At 30.5% G+C, this 17,387-nt stretch overlaps 19 non-coding genes across 19 annotated transcripts; all 19 read right to left on the bottom strand.

Moving 5' to 3' along the window:
* Positions 1 to 333: 333 nt before the first annotated feature.
* Positions 334 to 407, bottom strand: TRNAT-CGU (transfer RNA threonine (anticodon CGU)). Its single transcript has one exon. It is a non-coding gene; the product is annotated as a tRNA-Thr (tRNA).
* Positions 408 to 1,249: 842 nt separating this feature from the next.
* Positions 1,250 to 1,323, bottom strand: TRNAT-AGU (transfer RNA threonine (anticodon AGU)). The gene has a single exon. It is a non-coding gene; the product is annotated as a tRNA-Thr (tRNA).
* An 828-nt stretch (positions 1,324 to 2,151) lies between these two features.
* TRNAT-CGU (transfer RNA threonine (anticodon CGU)) lies at positions 2,152 to 2,225 on the bottom strand. The gene has a single exon. It is a non-coding gene; the product is annotated as a tRNA-Thr (tRNA).
* Positions 2,226 to 2,389: 164 nt separating this feature from the next.
* TRNAT-AGU (transfer RNA threonine (anticodon AGU)) lies at positions 2,390 to 2,463 on the bottom strand. Its single transcript has one exon. It is a non-coding gene; the product is annotated as a tRNA-Thr (tRNA).
* A 705-nt stretch (positions 2,464 to 3,168) lies between these two features.
* On the bottom strand, positions 3,169 to 3,242 carry TRNAT-CGU (transfer RNA threonine (anticodon CGU)). The gene has a single exon. It is a non-coding gene; the product is annotated as a tRNA-Thr (tRNA).
* An 835-nt stretch (positions 3,243 to 4,077) lies between these two features.
* On the bottom strand, positions 4,078 to 4,151 carry TRNAT-AGU (transfer RNA threonine (anticodon AGU)). The gene has a single exon. It is a non-coding gene; the product is annotated as a tRNA-Thr (tRNA).
* An 828-nt stretch (positions 4,152 to 4,979) lies between these two features.
* TRNAT-CGU (transfer RNA threonine (anticodon CGU)) lies at positions 4,980 to 5,053 on the bottom strand. Its single transcript has one exon. It is a non-coding gene; the product is annotated as a tRNA-Thr (tRNA).
* Positions 5,054 to 5,900: 847 nt separating this feature from the next.
* TRNAT-AGU (transfer RNA threonine (anticodon AGU)) lies at positions 5,901 to 5,974 on the bottom strand. The gene has a single exon. It is a non-coding gene; the product is annotated as a tRNA-Thr (tRNA).
* An 828-nt stretch (positions 5,975 to 6,802) lies between these two features.
* TRNAT-UGU (transfer RNA threonine (anticodon UGU)) lies at positions 6,803 to 6,876 on the bottom strand. Its single transcript has one exon. It is a non-coding gene; the product is annotated as a tRNA-Thr (tRNA).
* Positions 6,877 to 7,177: 301 nt separating this feature from the next.
* Positions 7,178 to 7,251, bottom strand: TRNAT-CGU (transfer RNA threonine (anticodon CGU)). The gene has a single exon. It is a non-coding gene; the product is annotated as a tRNA-Thr (tRNA).
* Positions 7,252 to 8,995: 1,744 nt separating this feature from the next.
* On the bottom strand, positions 8,996 to 9,069 carry TRNAT-CGU (transfer RNA threonine (anticodon CGU)). The gene has a single exon. It is a non-coding gene; the product is annotated as a tRNA-Thr (tRNA).
* Positions 9,070 to 9,904: 835 nt separating this feature from the next.
* Positions 9,905 to 9,978, bottom strand: TRNAT-AGU (transfer RNA threonine (anticodon AGU)). Its single transcript has one exon. It is a non-coding gene; the product is annotated as a tRNA-Thr (tRNA).
* A 1,744-nt stretch (positions 9,979 to 11,722) lies between these two features.
* TRNAT-AGU (transfer RNA threonine (anticodon AGU)) lies at positions 11,723 to 11,796 on the bottom strand. The gene has a single exon. It is a non-coding gene; the product is annotated as a tRNA-Thr (tRNA).
* Positions 11,797 to 12,624: 828 nt separating this feature from the next.
* TRNAT-CGU (transfer RNA threonine (anticodon CGU)) lies at positions 12,625 to 12,698 on the bottom strand. Its single transcript has one exon. It is a non-coding gene; the product is annotated as a tRNA-Thr (tRNA).
* Positions 12,699 to 13,540: 842 nt separating this feature from the next.
* On the bottom strand, positions 13,541 to 13,614 carry TRNAT-AGU (transfer RNA threonine (anticodon AGU)). Its single transcript has one exon. It is a non-coding gene; the product is annotated as a tRNA-Thr (tRNA).
* An 828-nt stretch (positions 13,615 to 14,442) lies between these two features.
* TRNAT-CGU (transfer RNA threonine (anticodon CGU)) lies at positions 14,443 to 14,516 on the bottom strand. The gene has a single exon. It is a non-coding gene; the product is annotated as a tRNA-Thr (tRNA).
* An 842-nt stretch (positions 14,517 to 15,358) lies between these two features.
* TRNAT-AGU (transfer RNA threonine (anticodon AGU)) lies at positions 15,359 to 15,432 on the bottom strand. Its single transcript has one exon. It is a non-coding gene; the product is annotated as a tRNA-Thr (tRNA).
* An 828-nt stretch (positions 15,433 to 16,260) lies between these two features.
* On the bottom strand, positions 16,261 to 16,334 carry TRNAT-CGU (transfer RNA threonine (anticodon CGU)). Its single transcript has one exon. It is a non-coding gene; the product is annotated as a tRNA-Thr (tRNA).
* Positions 16,335 to 17,176: 842 nt separating this feature from the next.
* On the bottom strand, positions 17,177 to 17,250 carry TRNAT-AGU (transfer RNA threonine (anticodon AGU)). Its single transcript has one exon. It is a non-coding gene; the product is annotated as a tRNA-Thr (tRNA).
* Positions 17,251 to 17,387: the final 137 nt, after the last annotated feature.

Below are 17,387 nucleotides of genomic sequence, written 5' to 3'. Positions count from 1 at the left end.
TTTATCTTGAGAAACTCACATTGTTACTGACTTTTGTTTAAACATTTCCTCTGACTGGACACCATATTGTTTCTGGAGATTGCTCAGACATGAATATTGCCAATTTCTGGAATTCTTTTCTAGTTACCTTGGCTTCAATTTACTTCTACAAAAAAACTGATATTAAAAAAGGGGAATATTGCATTTTTTTGTGTTTCTGATTTGGACTGTATCTAGAAATGTGGTACATTTTACTGAACATGTGAGAAAGGGTAAAGGCTGCTGAAGCATTCACGTGTCTTTTTGTGATGAATTAACAACAAACTATGTTCTGAGATGATGAAAATAAATGAAAGGCACTGCTGAGATTTGAACTCAGGATCTCCTGTTTACGAGACAGGCGTTTTAACCAACTAAGCCACAGCACCACATGATGCTCAAAAGCTTCACAAAGAAAAATGATATATCTAAGATATGCTATTTGGCAACAATTTTTGACATTCTTATAACTATTGCTTCATCAATTTTTCAAACCGGTGGAAATTTAGAGTATAAATAGAAAGTTGTGTTCTCTCTTTTCATTCATGATTTACAGGACCTACATTCTTAAAATATCTTGTCAAAGTAACTTTCTAATATATTTTTTTAGCACTTTTATTGATTTCTCTGTAAGTAATGCTACATGGGAATAAATGTCAATTAATTTTTGATATTCAGAAAACAAAAACATGTAGTAAAATTAAGAACTCTGTTTTAAAAAGTCAGAATTATGGTGAACATTCTTTATTTATGCTTTTTCAAGAGAATTTTAGCTTTTCATCAAGAAGTATTTTCCTAACACAATTGTAAGGATGTTATGGAAATAAATATGGGTTAAATGTCAATGATTCTCTAGCTATGATGACTAAACTGACTCTCAAATTACTGTACCTTGGGAAACTTACTTTTTTACAGACATTTTAACACTTCCTGTGTTATTCTCTTTTGACTGTACTCCAAATTAATTTTGCAGTTACCCAATATGATGAAGGCTATTTTGTAAAAATTCATATATTTACCTTAACATAGGCATATTTCTACAAATTAACTTATATTGAAATAGGGTGAAGTTTTGTTGTTTGTCATCTTCTGACATGGATGGCATCTTTAAACTTTTTTACATTGGTGACCAAATGTGCCAAAGTGAAAGCAGATAAAGGTTTTACACATCTTATTTTGTTATGCATCAACAAAAAACTACATACTGGTGTGATAAAAAGGTATCAAGCAAAGGTACTGCTGTGATTTGAACTCAGGATCTCCTGTTTACTAGACAGGCGCTTTAACCAACTAAGCCACAGTGCCACTTGCACTGCCTTATGTATAATGACAAATTATATGTCTAAAGTATAATATTTTTTATTATTTTTATATATTTTTTTGAAACAAGTATTTTATTAATTCTTTAAACAGTTGGAAACTTACAGTAAGTTATGTAATGCTTTTCTCTCCTTTATTTTGTATATACAGGCCCTACATTCATACAATGTCTTGTCCAAGTCACTTGTTAATATGCTTTATTGTAATAGATATTATGGCGTTGTTATTAATGTAGTCATCCCTGGGAAATTAAAGTCAGTCTTTTGTTGGTACTCATACAGTTAAAAAGTAGTCGTGAAATGAAAAAATGAGATCTCAATGATAGAATTAATGTTAACATTTTATCTGGAAGCTTGCTCAATAAATGGAAAGATTGATTTCTGGAATTTCTTTCCTAACACAATATTGTTTATGTTAAGTAATACATAATCCATTATTTTCTATTGCTCTCCAAACTCTGATGACTAAATTGTCTATCCATATATCTTGAGAAACTCACATTGTTACTGACTTTTGTTTAAACATTTCCTCTGACTGGTCACCATATTGTTTCTGGAGATTGCTCAGACATGAATATTGCCAATTTCTGGAATTCTTTTCTAGTTACCTTGGCATCAATTTACTTCTACAAAAAAACTGATATTAAAAAAGGGGAATATTGCATTTTTTTGTGTTTCTGATTTGGACTGTATCTAGAAATGTGGTACATTTTACTGAACATGTGAGAAAGGGTAAAGGCTGCTGAAGCATTCACGTGTCTTTTTGTGATGAATTAACAACAAACTATGTTCTGAGATGATGAAAATAAATGAAAGGCACTGCTGAGATTTGAACTCAGGATCTCCTGTTTACGAGACAGGCGTTTTAACCAACTAAGCCACAGCACCACAGTTTTGTTGTTTGTCATCTTCTGACATGGATGGCATCTTTAAACTTTTTTACATTGGTGACCAAATGTGCCAAAGTGAAAGCAGATAAAGGTTTTACACATCTTATTTTGTTATGCATCAACAAAAACTACATACTGGTGTGATAAAAAGGTATCAAGCAAAGGTACTGCTGTGATTTGAACTCAGGATCTCCTGTTTACTAGACAGGCGCTTTAACCAACTAAGCCACAGTGCCACTTGCACTGCCTTATGTATAATGACAAATTATATGTCTAAAGTATAATATTTTTTATTATTTTTATATATTTTTTTGAAACAAGTATTTTATTAATTCTTTAAACAGTTGGAAACTTACAGTAAGTTATGTAATGCTTTTCTCTCCTTTATTTTGTATATACAGGCCCTACATTCATACAATGTCTTGTCCAAGTCACTTGTTAATATGCTTTATTGTAATAGATATTATGGCATTGTTATTAATGTAGTCATCCCTGGGAAAGTTGATTTCTGGAATTTCTTTCCTAACACAATATTGTTTATGTTAAGTAATACATAATCCATTATTTTCTATTGCTCTCCAAACTCTGATGACTAAATTGTCTATCCATTTATCTTGAGAAACTCACATTGTTACTGACTTTTGTTTAAACATTTCCTCTGACTGGTCACCATATTGTTTCTGGAGATTGCTCAGACATGAATATTGCCAATTTCTGGAATTCTTTTCTAGTTACCTTGGCATCAATTTACTTCTACAAAAAAAATGATATTAAAAAAGGGGAATATTGCATTTTTTTGTGTTTCTGATTTGGACTGTATCTAGAAATGTGGTACATTTTACTGAACATGTGAGAAAGGGTAAAGGCTGCTGAAGCATTCACGTGTCATTTTGTGATGAATTAACAACAAACTATGTTCTGAGATGATGAAAATAAATGAAAGGCACTGCTGAGATTTGAACTCAGGATCTCCTGTTTACGAGACAGGCGCTTTAACCAACTAAGCCACAGCACCACATGATGCTCAAAAGCTTCACAAAGAAAAATGATATATCTAAGATATGCTATTTGGTAACAATTTTTGTCATTCTTATAACTATTGCTTCATCAATTTTTCAAACCGGTGGAAATTTAGAGTATAAATAGAAAGTTGTGTTCTCTCTTTTCATTCATGATTTACAGGACCCACATTCTTAAAATATCTTGTCAAAGTAATTTTTTAATATACTTTTTTAGCACTTTTATTGATTTCTCTGTAAGTAATGCTACATGGGAATAAATGTCAATTGATTTTTGATATTCAGAAAACAAAAACATGTAGTAAAATTAAGAACTCTGTTTTAAAAAGTCAGAATTATGGTGAACATTCTTTATTTATGCTTTTTCAAGAGAATTTTAGCTTTTCATCAAGAAGTATTTTCCTAACACAATTGTAAGGATGTTATGGAAATAAATATGGGTTAAATGTCAATGATTCTCTAGCTATGATGACTAAACTGACTCTCAAATTACTGTACCTTGGGAAACTTACTTTTTTACAGACATTTTAACACTTCCTGTGTTATTCTCTTTTGACTGTACTCCAAATTAATTTTGCAGTTACCCAATATGATGAAGGCTATTTTGTAAAAATTCATATATTTACCTTAACATAGGCATATTTCTACAAATTAACTTATATTGAAATAGGGTGAAGTTTTGTTGTTTGTCATCTTCTGACATGGATGGCATCTTTAAACTTTTTTACATTGGTGACCAAATGTGCCAAAGTGAAAGCAGATAAAGGTTTTACACATCTTATTTTGTTATGCATCAACAAAAAACTGGTGTGATAAAAAATTATCAAGCAAAGGCACTGCTGTGATTTGAACTCAGGATCTCCTTTTTACTAGACAGGCGCTTTAACCAACTAAGCCACAGTGCCACTTACACTGCCTTATGTATAATGACAAATTATATGTCTAAAGTATAATATTTTTTATTATTTTTATATATTTTTTTGAAACAAGTATTTTATTAATTCTTTAAACAGTTGGAAACTTACAGTAAGTTATGTAATGCTTTTCTCTCCTTTATTTTGTATATACAGGCCCTACATTCATACAATGTCTTGTCCAAGTCACTTGTTAATATGCTTTATTGTAATAGATATTATGGCGTTGTTATTAATGTAGTCATCCCTGGGAAATTAAAGTCAGTCTTTTGTTGGTACTCATACAGTTAAAAAGTAGTCGTGAAATGAAAAAATGAGATCTCAATGATAGAATTAATGTTAACATTTTATCTGGAAGCTTGCTCAATAAATGGAAAGATTGATTTCTGGAATTTCTTTCCTAACACAATATTGTTTATGTTAAGTAATACATAATCCATTATTTTCTATTGCTCTCCAAACTCTGATGACTAAATTGTATATCCATTTATCTTGAGAAACTCACATTGTTACTGACTTTTGTTTAAACATTTCCTCTGACTGGACACCATATTGTTTCTGGAGATTGCTCAGACATGAATATTGCCAATTTCTGGAATTCTTTTCTAGTTACCTTGGCTTCAATTTACTTCTACAAAAAAACTGATATTAAAAAAGGGGAATATTGCATTTTTTTGTGTTTCTGATTTGGACTGTATCTAGAAATGTGGTACATTTTACTGAACATGTGAGAAAGGGTAAAGGCTGCTGAAGCATTCACGTGTCTTTTTGTGATGAATTAACAACAAACTATGTTCTGAGATGATGAAAATAAATGAAAGGCACTGCTGAGATTTGAACTCAGGATCTCCTGTTTACGAGACAGGCGTTTTAACCAACTAAGCCACAGCACCACATGATGCTCAAAAGCTTCACAAAGAAAAATGATATATCTAAGATATGCTATTTGGCAACAATTTTTGACATTCTTATAACTATTGCTTCATCAATTTTTCAAACCGGTGGAAATTTAGAGTATAAATAGAAAGTTGTGTTCTCTCTTTTCATTCATGATTTACAGGACCTACATTCTTAAAATATCTTGTCAAAGTAACTTTCTAATATATTTTTTTAGCACTTTTATTGATTTCTCTGTAAGTAATGCTACATGGGAATAAATGTCAATTGATTTTTGATATTCAGAAAACAAAAACATGTAGTAAAATTAAGAACTCTGTTTTAAAAAGTCAGAATTATGGTGAACATTCTTTATTTATGCTTTTTCAAGAGAATTTTAGCTTTTCATCAAGAAGTATTTTCCTAACACAATTTTAAGGATTTTATGGAAATAAATATGGGTTAAATGTCAATGATTTTCTAGCTATGATGACTAAACTGACTCTCAAATTACTGTACCTTGGGAAACTTACTTTTTTACAGACATTTTAAAACTTCCTGTGTTATTCTCTTTTGACTGTACTCCAAATTAATTTTGCAGTTACCCAATATGATGAAGGCTATTTTGTAAAAATTCATATATTTACCTTAACATAGGCATATTTCTACAAATTAACTTATATTATATTGAAATAGGGTGAAGTTTTGTTGTTTGTCATCTTCTGACATGGATGGCATCTTTAAACTTTTTTACATTGGTGACCAAATGCGCCAAAGTGAAAGCAGATAAAGGTTTTACACATCTTATTTTGTTATGCATCAACAAAAAACGACATACTGGTGTGATAAAAAGGTATCAAGCAAAGGTACTGCTGTGATTTGAACTCAGGATCTCCTGTTTACTAGACAGGCGCTTTAACCAACTAAGCCACAGTGCCACTTGAACTGCCTTATGTATAATGACAAATTATATGTCTAAAGTATAATATTTTTTATTATTTTTATATATTTTTTTGAAACAAGTATTTTATTAATTCTTTAAACAGTTGGAAACTTACAGTAAGTTATGTAATGCTTTTCTCTCCTTTATTTTGTATATACAGGCCCTACATTCATACAATGTCTTGTCCAAGTCACTTGTTAATATGCTTCATTGTAATAGATATTATGGCGTTGTTATTAATGTAGTCATCCCTGGGAAATTAAAGTCAGTCTTTTGTTGGTACTCATACAGTTAAAAAGTAGTCGTGAAATGAAAAAATGAGATCTCAATGATAGAATTAATGTTAACATTTTATCTGGAAGCTTGCTCAATAAATGGAAAGATTGATTTCTGGAATTTCTTTCCTAACACAATATTGTTTATGTTAAGTAATACATAATCCATTATTTTCTATTGCTCTCCAAACTCTGATGACTAAATTGTCTATCCATTTATCTTGAGAAACTCACATTGTTACTGACTTTTGTTTAAACATTTCCTCTGACTGGTCACCATATTGTTTCTGGAGATTGCTCAGACATTAATATTGCCAATTTCTGGAATTCTTTTCTAGTTACCTTGGCATCAATTTACTTCTACAAAAAAACTGATATTAAAAAAGGGGAATATTGCATTTTTTTGTGTTTCTGATTTGGACTGTATCTAGAAATGTGGTACATTTTACTGAACATGTGAGAAAGGGTAAAGGCTGCTGAAGCATTCACGTGTCTTTTTGTGATGAATTAACAACAAACTATGTTCTGAGATGATGAAAATAAATGAAAGGCACTGCTGAGATTTGAACTCAGGATCTCCTGATTACAAGACAGGCGCTTTAACCAACTAAGCCACAGCACCACATGATGCTCAAAAGCTTCACAAAGAAAAATGATATATCTAAGATATGCTATTTGGTAACAATTTTTGACATTCTTATAACTATTGCTTCATCAATTTTTCAAACCGGTGGAAATTTAGAGTATAAATAGAAAGTTGTGTTCTCTCTTTTTATTCATGATTTACAGGACCTACATTCTTAAAATATCTTGTCAAAGTAATTTTCTAATAATAGAAAGGGTAAAGGCTGCTGAAGCATTCACGTGTCTTTTTGTGATGAATTAACAACAAACTATGTTCTGAGATGATGAAAATAAATGAAAGGCACTGCTGAGATTTGAACTCAGGATCTCCTGTTTACGAGACAGGCGCTTTAACCAACTAAGCCACAGAACCACATGATGCTCAAAAGCTTCACAAAGAAAAATGATATATCTAAGATATGCTATTTGGTAACAATTTTTGACATTCTTATAACTATTGCTTCATCAATTTTTCAAACCGGTGGAAATTTAGAGTATAAATAGAAAGTTGTGTTCTCTCTTTTTATTCATGATTTACAGGACCTACATTCTTAAAATATCTTGTCAAAGTAATTTTCTAATATATTTTTTTAGCACTTTTATTGATTTCTCTGTAAGTAATGCTACATGGGAATAAATGTCAATTAATTTTTGATATTCAGAAAACAAAAACATGTAGTAAAATTAAGAACTCTGTTTTTAAAAGTCAGAATTATGGTGAACATTCTTTATTTATGCTTTTTCAAGAGAATTTTAGCTTTTCATCAAGAAGTATTTTCCTAACACAATTGTAAGGATGTTATGGAAATAAATATGGGTTAAATGTCAATGATTCTCTAGCTATGATGACTAAACTGACTCTCAAATTACTGTACCTTGGGAAACTTACTTTTTTACAGACATTTTAACACTTCCTGTGTTATTCTCTTTTGACTGTACTCCAAATTAATTTTGCAGTTACCCAATATGATGAAGGCTATTTTGTAAAAATTCATATATTTACCTTAACATAGGCATATTTCTACAAATTAACTTATATTGAAATAGGGTGAAGTTTTGTTGTTTGTCATCTTCTGACATGGATGGCATCTTTAAACTTTTTTACATTGGTGACCAAATGCGCCAAAGTGAAAGCAGATAAAGGTTTTACACATCTTATTTTGTTATGCATCAACAAAAAACTACATACTGGTGTGATAAAAAGGTATCAAGCAAAGGTACTGCTTTGATTTGAACTCAGGATCTCCTGTTTACTAGACAGGCGCTTCAACCAACTAAGCCACAGTGCCACTTGCACTGCCTTATGTATAATGACAAATTATATGTCTAAAGTATAATATTTTTTATTATTTTTATATATTTTTTTGAAACAAGTATTTTATTAATTCTTTAAACAGTTGGAAACTTACAGTAAGTTATGTAATGCTTTTCTCTCCTTTATTTTGTATATACAGGCCCTACATTCATACAATGTCTTGTCCAAGTCACTTGTTAATATGCTTTATTGTAATAGATATTATGGCGTTGTTATTAATGTAGTCATCCCTGGGAAATTAAAGTCAGTCTTTTGTTGGTACTCATACAGTTAAAAAGTAGTCGTGAAATGAAAAAATGAGATCTCAATGATAGAATTAATGTTAACATTTTATCTGGAAGCTTGCTCAATAAATGGAAAGATTGATTTCTGGAATTTCTTTCCTAACACAATATTGTTTATGTTAAGTAATACATAATCCATTATTTTCTATTGCTCTCCAAACTCTGATGACTAAATTGTCTATCCATATATCTTGAGAAACTCACATTGTTACTGACTTTTGTTTAAACATTTCCTCTGACTGGTCACCATATTGTTTCTGGAGATTGCTCAGACATGAATATTGCCAATTTCTGGAATTCTTTTCTAGTTACCTTGGCATCAATTTACTTCTACAAAAAAACTGATATTAAAAAAGGGGAATATTGCATTTTTTTGTGTTTCTGATTTGGACTGTATCTAGAAATGTGGTACATTTTACTGAACATGTGAGAAAGGGTAAAGGCTGCTGAAGCATTCACGTGTCTTTTTGTGATGAATTAACAACAAACTATGTTCTGAGATGATGAAAATAAATGAAAGGCACTGCTGAGATTTGAACTCAGGATCTCCTGTTTACGAGACAGGCGTTTTAACCAACTAAGCCACAGCACCACATGATGCTCAAAAACTTCACAAAGAAAAATGATATATCTAAGATATGCTATTTGGCAACAATTTTTGACATTCTTATAACTATTGCTTCATCAATTTTTCAAACCGGTGGAAATTTAGAGTATAAATAGAAAGTTGTGTTCTCTCTTTTCATTCATGATTTACAGGACCTACATTCTTAAAATATCTTGTCAAAGTAATTTTCTAATATATTTTTTTAGCACTTTTATTGATTTCTCTGTAAGTAATGCTACATGGGAATAAATGTCAATTGATTTTTGATATTCAGAAAACAAAAACATGTAGTAAAATTAAGAACTCTGTTTTAAAAAGTCAGAATTATGGTGAACATTCTTTATTTATGCTTTTTCAAGAGAATTTTAGCTTTTCATCAAGAAGTATTTTCCTAACACAATTGTAAGGATGTTATGGAAATAAATATGGGTTAAATGTCAATGATTCTCTAGCTATGATGACTAAACTGACTCTCAAATTACTGTACCTTGGGAAACTTACTTTTTTACAGACATTTTAACACTTCCTGTGTTATTCTCTTTTGACTGTACTCCAAATTAATTTTGCAGTTACCCAATATGATGAAGGCTATTTTGTAAAAATTCATATATTTACCTTAACATAGGCATATTTCTACAAATTAACTTATATTGAAATAGGGTGAAGTTTTGTTGTTTGTCATCTTCTGACATGGATGGCATCTTTAAACTTTTTTACATTGGTGACCAAATGTGCCAAAGTGAAAGCAGATAAAGGTTTTACACATCTTATTTTGTTATGCATCAACAAAAAACTGGTGTGATAAAAAAGTATCAATCAAAGGCACTGCTGTGATTTGAACTCAGGATCTCCTGTTTACTAGACAGGCGCTTTAACCAACTAAGCCACAGTGCCACTTGCACTGCCTTATGTATAATTACAAATTATATGTCTAAAGTATAATATTTTTTATTATTGTTATATATTTTTTTGAAACAAGTATTTTATTAATTCTTTAAACAGTTGGAAACTTACAGTAAGTTATGTAATGCTTTTCTCTCCTTTATTTTGTATATACAGGCCCTACATTCATACAATGTCTTGTCCAAGTCACTTGTTAATATGCTTTATTGTAATAGATATTATGGCGTTGTTATTAATGTAGTCATCCCTGGGAAATTAAAGTCAGTCTTTTGTTGGTACTCATACAGTTAAAAAGTAGTCGTGAAATGAAAAAATGAGATCTCAATGATAGAATTAATGTTAACATTTTATCTGGAAGCTTGCTCAATAAATGGAAAGATTGATTTCTGGAATTTCTTTCCTAACACAATATTGTTTATGTTAAGTAATACATAATCCATTATTTTCTATTGCTCTCCAAACTCTGATGACTAAATTGTATATCCATTTATCTTGAGAAACTCACATTGTTACTGACTTTTGTTTAAACATTTCCTCTGACTGGTCACCATATTGTTTCTGGAGATTGCTCAGACATGAATATTGCCAATTTCTGGAATTCTTTTCTAGTTACCTTGGCTTCAATTTACTTCTACAAAAAAACTGATATTAAAAAAGGGGAATATTGCATTTTTTTGTGTTTCTGATTTGGACTGTATCTAGAAATGTGGTACATTTTACTGAACATGTGAGAAAGGGTAAAGGCTGCTGAAGCATTCACGTGTCTTTTTGTGATGAATTAACAACAAACTATGTTCTGAGATGATGAAAATAAATGAAAGGCACTGCTGAGATTTGAATTCAGGATCTCCTGTTTACGAAACAGGCGTTTTAACCAACTAAGCCACAGCACCACATGATGCTCAAAAGCTTCACAAAGAAAAATGATATATCTAAGATATGCTATTTGGCAACAATTTTTGACATTCTTATAACTATTGCTTCATCAATTTTTCAAACCGGTGGAAATTTAGAGTATAAATAGAAAGTTGTGTTCTCTCTTTTCATTCATGATTTACAGGACCTACATTCTTAAAATATCTTGTCAAAGTAATTTTCTAATATATTTTTTTAGCACTTTTATTGATTTATCTGTAAGTAATGCTACATGGGAATAAATGTCAATTGATTTTTGATATTCAGAAAACAAAAACATGTAGTAAAATTAAGAACTCTGTTTTAAAAAGTCAGAATTATGGTGAACATTCTTTATTTATGCTTTTTCAAGAGAATTTTAGCTTTTCATCAAGAAGTATTTTCCTAACACTATTTTAAGGATGCTATGGAAATAAATATGGGTTAAATGTCAATGATTCTCTAGCTATGATGACTAAACTGACTCTCAAATTACTGTACCTTGGGAAACTTACTTTTTTACAGACATTTTAACACTTCCTGTGTTATTCTCTTTTGACTGTACTCCAAATTAATTTTGCAGTTACCCAATATGATGAAGGCTATTTTGTAAAAATTCATATATTTACCTTAACATAGGCATATTTCTACAAATTAACTTATATTGAAATAGGGTGAAGTTTTGTTGTTTGTCATCTTCTGACATGGATGGCATCTTTAAACTTTTTTACATTGGTGACCAAATGTGCCAAAGTGAAAGCAGATAAAGGTTTTACACATCTTATTTTGTTATGCATCAGCAAAAAACTACATACTGGTGTGATAAAAAGGTATCAAGCAAAGGTACTGCTGTGATTTGAACTCAGGATCTCCTGTTTACTAGACAGGCGCTTTAACCAACTAAGCCACAGTGCCACTTGAACTGCCTTATGTATAATGACAAATTATATGTCTAAAGTATAATATTTTTTATTATTTTTATATATTTTTTTGAAACAAGTATTTTATTAATTCTTTAAACAGTTGGAAACTTACAGTAAGTTATGTAATGCTTTTCTCTCCTTTATTTTGTATATACAGGCCCTACATTCATACAATGTCTTGTCCAAGTCACTTGTTAATATGCTTTATTGTAATAGATATTATGGCGTTGTTATTAATGTAGTCATCCCTGGGAAATTGAAGTCAGTCTTTTGTTGGTACTCATACAGTTAAAAAGTAGTCGTGAAATGAAAAAATGAGATCTCAATGATAGAATTAATGTTAACATTTTATCTGGAAGCTTGCTCAATAAATGGAAAGATTGATTTCTGGAATTTCTTTCCTAACACAATATTGTTTATGTTAAGTAATACATAATCCATTATTTTCTATTGCTCTCCAAACTCTGATGACTAAATTGTCTATTCATTTATCTTGAGAAACTCACATTGTTACTGACTTTTGTTTAAACATTTCCTCTGACTGGTCACCATATTGTTTCTGGAGATTGCTCAGACATGAATATTGCCAATTTCTGGAATTCTTTTCTAGTTACCTTGGCATCAATTTACTTCTACAAAAAAACTGATATTAAAAAAGGGGAATATTGCATTTTTTTGTGTTTCTGATTTGGACTGTATCTAGAAATGTGGTACATTTTACTGAACATGTGAGAAAGGGTAAAGGCTGCTGAAGCATTCACGTGTCTTTTTGTGATGAATTAACAACAAACTATGTTCTGAGATGATGAAAATAAATGAAAGGCACTGCTGAGATTTGAACTCAGGATCTCCTGTTTACGAGACAGGCGCTTTAACCAACTAAGCCACAGCACCACATGATGCGCAAAAGCTTCACAAAGAAAAATGATATATCTAAGATATGCTATTTGGTAACAATTTTTGTCATTCTTATAACTATTGCTTCATCAATTTTTCAAACCGGTGGAAATTTAGAGTATAAATAGAAAGTTGTGTTCTCTCTTTTTTTTCATGATTTACAGGACCTACATTCTTAAAATATCTTGTCAAAGTAATTTTCTAATATATTTTTTTAGCACTTTTATTGATTTCTCTGTAAGTAATGCTACATGGGAATAAATGTCAATTAATTTTTGATATTCAGAAAACAAAAACATGTAGTAAAATTAAGAACTCTGTTTTAAAAAGTCAGAATTATGGTGAACATTCTTTATTTATGCTTTTTCAAGAGAATTTTAGCTTTTCATCAAGAAGTATTTTCCTAGCACAATTTTAAGGATGTTATGGAAATAAATATGGGTTAAATGTCAATGATTCTCTAGCTATGATGACTAAACTGACTCTCAAATTACTGTACCTTGGGAAACTTACTTTTTTACAGACATTTTAACACTTCCTGTGTTATTCTCTTTTGACTGTACTCCAAATTAATTTTGCAGTTACCCAATATGATGAAGGCTATTTTGTAAAAATTCATATATTTACCTTAACATAGGCATATTTCTACAAATTAACTTATATTGAAATAGGGTGAAGTTTTGTTGTTTGTCATCTTCTGACATGGATGGCATCTTTAAACTTTTTTACATTGGTGACCAAATGTGCCAAAGTGAAAGCAGATAAAGGTTTTACACATCTTATTTTGTTATGCATCAACAAAAAACTACATACTGGTGTGATAAAAAGGTATCAAGCAAAGGTACTGCTGTGATTTGAACTCAGGATCTCCTGTTTACTAGACAGGCACTTTAACCAACTAAGCCACAGTGCCACTTGCACTGCCTTATGTATAATGACAAATTATATGTCTAAAGTATAATATTTTTTATTATTTTTATATATTTTTTTGAAACAAGTATTTTATTAATTCTTTAAACAGTTGGAAACTTACAGTAAGTTATGTAATGCTTTTCTCTCCTTTATTTTGTATATACAGGCCCTACATTCATACAATGTCTTGTCCAAGTCACTTGTTAATATGCTTTATTGTAATAGATATTATGGCGTTGTTATTAATGTAGTCATCCCTGGGAAATTAAAGTCAGTCTTTTGTTGGTACTCATACAGTTAAAAAGTAGTCGTGAAATGAAAAAATGAGATCTCAATGATAGAATTAATGTTAACATTTTATCTGGAAGCTTGCTCAATAAATGGAAAGATTGATTTCTGGAATTTCTTTCCTAACACAATATTGTTTATGTTAAGTAATACATAATCCATTATTTTCTATTGCTCTCCAAACTCTGATGACTAAATTGTATATCCATTTATCTTGAGAAACTCACATTGTTACTGACTTTTGTTTAAACATTTCCTCTGACTGGACACCATATTGTTTCTGGAGATTGCTCAGACATGAATATTGCCAATTTCTGGAATTCTTTTCTAGTTACCTTGGCTTCAATTTACTTCTACAAAAAAACTGATATTAAAAAAGGGGAATATTGCATTTTTTTGTGTTTCTGATTTGGACTGTATCTAGAAATGTGGTACATTTTACTGAACATGTGAGAAAGGGTAAAGGCTGCTGAAGCATTCACGTGTCTTTTTGTGATGAATTAACAACAAACTATGTTCTGAGATGATGAAAATAAATGAAAGGCACTGCTGAGATTTGAACTCAGGATCTCCTGTTTACGAGACAGGCGTTTTAACCAACTAAGCCACAGCACCACATGATGCTCAAAAACTTCACAAAGAAAAATGATATATCTAAGATATGCTATTTGGCAACAATTTTTGACATTCTTATAACTATTGCTTCATCAATTTTTCAAACCGGTGGAAATTTAGAGTATAAATAGAAAGTTGTGTTCTCTCTTTTCATTCATGATTTACAGGACCCACATTCTTAAAATATCTTGTCAAAGTAATTTTTTAATATACTTTTTTAGCACTTTTATTGATTTCTCTGTAAGTAATGCTACATGGGAATAAATGTCAATTGATTTTTGATATTCAGAAAACAAAAACATGTAGTAAAATTAAGAACTCTGTTTTAAAAAGTCAGAATTATGGTGAACATTCTTTATTTATGCTTTTTCAAGAGAATTTTAGCTTTTCATCAAGAAGTATTTTCCTAACACAATTGTAAGGATGTTATGGAAATAAATATGGGTTAAATGTCAATGATTCTCTAGCTATGATGACTAAACTGACTCTCAAATTACTGTACCTTGGGAAACTTACTTTTTTACAGACATTTTAACACTTCATGTGTTATTCTCTTTTGACTGTACTCCAAATTAATTTTGCAGTTACCCAATATGATGAAGGCTATTTTGTAAAAATTCATATATTTACCTTAACATAGGCATATTTCTACAAATTAACTTATATTGAAATAGGGTGAAGTTTTGTTGTTTGTCATCTTCTGACATGGATGGCATCTTTAAACTTTTTTACATTGGTGACCAAATGTGCCAAAGTGAAAGCAGATAAAGGTTTTACACATCTTATTTTGTTATGCATCAACAAAAAACTACATACTGGTGTGATAAAAAGGTATCAAGCAAAGGTACTGCTGTGATTTGAACTCAGGATCTCCTGTTTACTAGACAGGCGCTTTAACCAACTAAGCCACAGTGCCACTTGAACTGCCTTATGTATAATGACAAATTATATGTCTAAAGTATAATATTTTTTATTATTTTTATATATTTTTTTGAAACAAGTATTTTATTAATTCTTTAAACAGTTGGAAACTTACAGTAAGTTATGTAATGCTTTTCTCTCCTTTATTTTGTATATACAGGCCCTACATTCATACAATGTCTTGTCCAAGTCACTTGTTAATATGCTTTATTGTAATAGATATTATGGCGTTGTTATTAATGTAGTCATCCCTGGGAAATTAAAGTCAGTCTTTTGTTGGTACTCATACAGTTAAAAAGTAGTCGTGAAATGAAAAAATGAGATCTCAATGATAGAATTAATGTTAACATTTTATCTGGAAGCTTGCTCAATAAATGGAAAGATTGATTTCTGGAATTTCTTTCCTAACACAATATTGTTTATGTTAAGTAATACATAATCCATTATTTTCTATTGCTCTCCAAACTCTGATGACTAAATTGTATATCCATTTATCTTGAGAAACTCACATTGTTACTGACTTTTGTTTAAACATTTCCTCTGACTGGACACCATATTGTTTCTGGAGATTGCTCAGACATGAATATTGCCAATTTCTGGAATTCTTTTCTAGTTACCTTGGCTTCAATTTACTTCTACAAAAAAACTGATATTAAAAAAGGGGAATATTGCATTTTTTTGTGTTTCTGATTTGGACTGTATCTAGAAATGTGGTACATTTTACTGAACATGTGAGAAAGGGTAAAGGCTGCTGAAGTATTCACGTGTCTTTTTGTGATGAATTAACAACAAACTATGTTCTGAGATGATGAAAATAAATGAAAGGCACTGCTGAGATTTGAACTCAGGATCTCCTGTTTACGAGACAGGCGCTTTAACCAACTAACCCACAGCACCACATGATGCTCAAAAGCTTCACAAAGAAAAATGATATATCTAAGATATGCTATTTGGCAACAATTTTTGACATTCTTATAACTATTGCTTCATCAATTTTTCAAACCGGTGGAAATTTAGAGTATAAATAGAAAGTTGTGTTCTCTCTTTTCATTCATGATTTACAGGACCTACATTCTTAAAATATCTTGTCAAAGTAATTTTCTAATATATTTTTTTAGCACTTTTATTGATTTCTCTGTAAGTAATGCTACATGGGAATAAATGTCAATTGATTTTTGATATTCAGAAAACAAAAACATGTAGTAAAATTAAGAACTCTGTTTTAAAAAGTCAGAATTATGGTGAACATTCTTTATTTATGCTTTTTCAAGAGAATTTTAGCTTTTCATCAAGAAGTATTTTCCTAACACAATTTTAAGGATGTTATGGAAATAAATATGGGTTAAATGTCAATGATTCTCTAGCTATGATGACTAAACTGACTCTCAAATTACTGTACCTTGGGAAACTTACTTTTTTACAGACATTTTAACACTTCCTGTGTTATTCTCTTTTGACTGTACTCCAAATTAATTTTGCATTTACCCAATATGATGAAGGCTATTTTGTAAAAATTCATATATTTACCTTAACATAGGCATATTTCTACAAATTAACTTATATTGAAATAGGGTGAAGTTTTGTTGTTTGTCATCTTCTGACATGGATGGCATCTTTAAACTTTTTTACATTGGTGACCAAATGCGCCAAAGTGAAAGCAGATAAAGGTTTTACACATCTTATTTTGTTATGCATCAACAAAAAACTACATACTGGTGTGATAAAAAGGTATCAAGCAAAGGTACTGCTGTGATTTGAACTCAGGATCTCCTGTTTACTAGACAGGCGCTTTAACCAACTAAGCCACAGTGCCACTTGCACTACCTTATGTATAATGACAAATTATATGTCTAAAGTATAATATTTTTTATTATTTTTATATATTTTTTTGAAACAAGTATTTTATTAATTCTTTAAACAGTTGGAAACTTACAGTAAGTTATGTAATGC

This window comes from Pseudophryne corroboree, chromosome 11, assembly GCF_028390025.1.
Source record: "Pseudophryne corroboree isolate aPseCor3 chromosome 11, aPseCor3.hap2, whole genome shotgun sequence".
NCBI lineage: Eukaryota > Metazoa > Chordata > Amphibia > Anura > Myobatrachidae > Pseudophryne > Pseudophryne corroboree.
The sequence above is the reverse complement of the archived record's forward strand: the minus strand, read 5'-3'. Positions and strand labels throughout refer to the sequence as shown.